Consider the following 4,972-nt stretch of genomic DNA (forward strand, 5'->3'; position numbering starts at 1 on the left):
GATAACCACCATGGTATAGGGAAACACATGTAATGTCTCTTTCACTGTGGTTTGTAGGCCACCAAATATCAGCTTGCAAATATTTAAAATGTTAATCTTCGTTTGTTTGAGCTGTGTTCATGCCTACAAAAAGATGGCAATACTTTCTGGAATTCACAGTCATTTTAAATTTCTCGGCGACTTCACATAGGTCTCAGAGAGAATAGATACCTCTGCAGCATTAATCTTGTGTCACGTTTTCCTTTTTTACAACTTTTTTTTTTTTTTTCCTGGCTGGCAGAGAGCAGTCCAAGCCGCAGAATCTAGAAACAGACTGTCCCAGAGCTTGTGCCCGCTCCCATCAGGGAAGGGCCTGCCACAGAGCCGGGATCTAGTTTCAAACTCCTGCACAATTTGTGGTTATTTAGAGCCAACATTTTGGTTTAGGCTGGTCTCTAAATATTTGTTGTATGGTTTTATTTATAAGAATAATGACTCTATGTTTACAGGCTACAGCATATAATGCATCTGATGCCTGGTTTCTTATTTTTTTTAGCTTTCCCTAACTTTCAAGTGTGTTTCCACTCTTTAATTTTACACAAACTCTTGGACATTGGCCAGACACATTCTTTGTAGTCTGTACAGTTCAGGATCTTGGCCAGATTAAAGTTGTCATCAATTTCACCTCCCTCTTCTTTTAATAACATCCCACTTTCTCCCTAGTACTTCTCATGTTTTTAAAGGCTGTTGTTCTCTGTGTTCTTCTGCATTTTCTTGAATATTATGCTCTTTTATTTTATCTCCTGATTTAACTGAATCTTATTTTTCTGCATGCTCTTTTTAAGTCCTCTACCATTTTAAGTATGGGCTTTCTGAATATTTGCTACCGAGCAGTCTTTTTGTGAGGCTGTGCTGGTGATTCCTTGTCCTAAGGCAATGCTGACTGACAGCTGCAGAGAATCTCCTCAGGGAATTTTAGGAATCTTTTGGCTTCTTTTATACTGAAATTTCAAATTGTATTTTCCTCAAAGCTAGTCTGAGATAATGAAGACCCAAGTTATTTTTTGCTTTCTGGAAGACAATTAATACAACATCAAACACTGAGTCCACGTTTTGCTACTTCAGTGGGGTTTGTTCTCCTGAAATATGATTGCCAGAAGCCTCTGCTGGGGAAAGGTTATGCTTATAAAATACTTCTAAGCAAACAAGTTACCTCAATCCAGAGATGGGAGAGTTTATAGAACAGGTTTTTGGTTGACATCCATTTGATGGAATATTTTTAGTTGTGATGGATAGTCTAAAGCACAGACTGATAAGTTGCAGGCAGTTTTCCTGAGAATATGGTGGGATTCGGTATGAAGTCTACAAAGAAATCCTATGCCGTGACACTACTGAGAACACTCTTAGTTACCTAGCTTACACTTCTGTAATGAGAATTTGTGTTTGCCAAGGATGACTTCAGAGTCCAGCAGTCAGCATCTCCATTTTTAGCTGATGCAGCTCGAAACTGGAGCTGGTCTTTTGAATGTCTGGTCCTAAACTGTATGTTGGCAAACTGTGTAAGTTTTCTTTTTCTGAGCATTCTTAAAAAATACAATAGATTGTGAGATAAAAAATCACTTTAAAGTTTAGCTGTGGCTGAGATTCTTTCTCCTGGCTGGAGCAAGAGTTAACTTTTGAGGGCAAACCCCCAGGGCTAAGTATACTAGTAAACTCCAGCTGCTTTGTACTTCATTGCCAATACTGAAAAGCCATAAACCCAATTTAACTTGCTGGTTAAACCAGGTTTACAGCTGTTTTGCATTGCTGGAGTGGAGCAGAGCAGCTGGAGCATACCAGTGAATCAGGGTGCTTTTTCTTTGCTGGGTCTTGTGTCCCTTTGTTGAGTCTTACATGGAATAAGCCAAGGCAGAGGCAGTCAGTTCTTGGCAGTGCACAGTCAAGTTGTTGCAAGACTTGCATTTAGAGCCAAAGCCACCGTGTTTTTTGTCTTTGTGTTTTTGCTTTTATATTCTCCCACTAGTTGTGTTTGCCATGGGGATATAGATGTGTAACAATTCCATGTCATACTGGCCTTATACTCAGTGTTTGTTTTACTAAGGGCAGCCATCAGCTTGAGTGTATTTTACAAGCTTTGCTGGCTCAAGTAATCTTAAGAAAACACCTTATAAAACTATAATTCAGGAGGATGAAGAAGTCTTTGAGGTTAAAGTGCCAGAGGAATTCTTCATTTGAGAATCAGCTTGTCTCTCATTGATTTCACTTGTGACTCTATTGGGTCTCTTTATTTGTCTATGACACGTTTTCCCATCTATACAATGTCTTACAGTTTTGTCTTTTTGAGTCTTGCTGATATTAATGCCATTTTGTCCTGCTGTCATTTCATAAAAGCGTCTTAGGCTGGAAATTAATTACTTGAATGCTTCTTTTGGCTGTCTGAGATTGCAATGCAGCACGAGTATAGATGAAGTTTTCAGTTTGGACAAGCTTGTACTGTCTCCAGATCAGTAAATCCTGATATTGGTTGCAACTTGTAGTCACCAATGTAATAATAATAAATATTATTGGGGAATAGACTAGATGATCTTTAAAAGGTTCCTTCCAAGCCAAACAATTCTATGACTCTATTATCAGCAATAAACAGGTTACAAGTTCTAGCTGTATGTAGTTGATAATGGGCCTAATGCTGGAAGAAGGCATGGTTTAACGTAGTAGGGTATGTGAATGAATGGAAAACAGTTCAGGGGGATAAGACAATGTATAAGAACACCTGCAGAGCTATCTTTGTGTTATTTGTTGTGTGCACCATGTGCGTATGGTTACAATCACCTGGGAAGTGTTTAGAAGCCTTTGCCTACAGCAAGAGCAATTGCTGGATCAGCTGCGTGGAATGCAACCATGCTAATCTGAATGGCTCTCTTGAACTCCAGACTGCTTCACCTCTGCTGCTCCTGCTGTCTTTGCCACAGCCGGGCTTCCTGGGTAATTTTGAACTTACTGAGGTCTTTGTTTTAGCTTCTGCCCAAGCATTAGTTATTGGGGGAAACCAGTTGTATACCTGAAGTAGTTGCACCAGCAGCCACCACACCATGGCCAGATGAACTTCTACTATTCCAAACTGTTTGGACTTCGTGAGTTTCTGTTCTTTCACTTTCATAGGGTTGTGACATTTTGTATCCAGATTCCAGTAACGTCACACTGCTATATGCATAGTTCCTACCCTGCTGATTTTGTGGGATGGCAGTAGCCAGGTTGAAAATTAGAAATCTAAAAAGAGCCATGAGATCTGTCTGCAACCAGCAGCAAAAGCAAGGTGTCTGCTCTGTTAATTTCAGCTGAGTTCATAGAAAAAAAAAAAGTGACATCTCCCAAATTTTCTCTGCCCATGCCTGTCCAGGATTTTGTACCTTCTTTGTAGTCTGCAGATCCTGATTGCCAGCAAATAGACTGCAGGGGAGAGGGAAGGACCACCTGTTGCACTAAATGTTCGCAAACCTTGCAAACAAAAATAAACAGTTAAAAAAAAAAAACCTAGCAGCTTGTAACAGCTGCCACATTCCACCCAAGAGAAATCTTTATGCTAATGGAATCTGACAGGATCTACATTAGATATCTACACATATGCAAATAAAAAAAAAAGGAAAAAAAGAAAAAAGAGAAAAGAGAAACAAAAAGAGTCTTTTGGGCTGCTCTGGGTAGGTGGTGTTTCATGTACATAAGTTTTTTGTCATTGTTCTCACTCCTGTAGTTTACATTTTTTGATACCTTGGAGTACAACATTTGTTGAGTGCATAAGCTGCATGATACGGCCAAGGACTAAACTGAGCTCTTTTTGTTTTATTGGATAAATAAGGACAGCAGTATCCCTGCTGTGCTCCAGCTGCAGAGAAAATTCTGCTGAAGATCCATGTATGAAGTTGCTTAGAAAATTAATGTCTTTTAATGTCTCACATACCAATTTGTCTCTCGTACCAGACTGACGAAAAACCAGGGAATGTACATGAGGAATACTAGGCAGCTGAGTTGTAGAAAGAAGTCAGGCAGTAGCACCTCGCTGTTTTGTGTAAGAGGGCTGTGATGGCAGGACACATAGTGTTGGTGCAGAAAGCTGGTTGGGGTTATTTTCCATCATCTTGGGGCGCTCAGTGGGGATGCTGACCTCATAGTCACCATGCTTGTAAGAATGGTGTTTTCCTTCCTATCTGCAACAAGAAGCCTGGGAATCTGTGGATCAAAAGAAATTATGAGCTGAGGATTTCCAGGGTGATCTGGAGATAGTAGAAATGGGAAAGGGATTAACAAAGAAAAAATCTAGACTAGTTTAATGTTCCTCTGTAATCTCAGCAACGGCCACGGTATCCCTGGCAGCTCTGAAAGAGACCCTGTGGTCTTGTTGGTAGGCTCAAAGGTTGCTGAAAGTGCTGAGAAATTTCTTCTCCTCCAGGTCCAACACTGTTAAACTGCAGTAGCTGGATACGTGGTCAGTGTAGTAAGAAAGGATGATAGGAAGCCATCCAACAGGGTAGTAGAAAGGGAACAGCCTTTTTGCACAATGGCAGTGAAAGAGGGCTATGCTTCAGGCCTCAGAGAGTTTTTTTGCACATTGAACCCACAGGTCTTCTCCATGAACTTTTCAGTAGTGTCACATTAGATAGTTTCAAGCTCCTTGAAATACAATGCTTGCAAGAGCCTGTCTGTTTTTGACAGGTCAGGCCAAGTCCCATGGTCAAAAACACTTGGTCAGCCTGTTTGTCCAGCAAGCTGCCTGTAACAAGGGACAGTGTTTTAGGAATTTCTCTCTGTCTTGTCTCTGGGGAGAACGTATTGGTCTGGAGGAGTTAGGCATTATAATTCCCCTGTGGTCATCGGGTCCTTCTCCACACAGACCAAAATGGCTGTGTTTTCTTCTGACTACACATCACTCCATAGAACAGCAGAAATAATTGGTGGAAACATCAGAAAAAAAGCACATAAGGAATGAGCAAGAGTGGAA

Source organism: Fulmarus glacialis, unplaced genomic scaffold (assembly GCF_000690835.1).
Source record: "Fulmarus glacialis isolate BGI_N327 unplaced genomic scaffold, ASM69083v1 scaffold34807, whole genome shotgun sequence".
NCBI lineage: Eukaryota > Metazoa > Chordata > Aves > Procellariiformes > Procellariidae > Fulmarus > Fulmarus glacialis.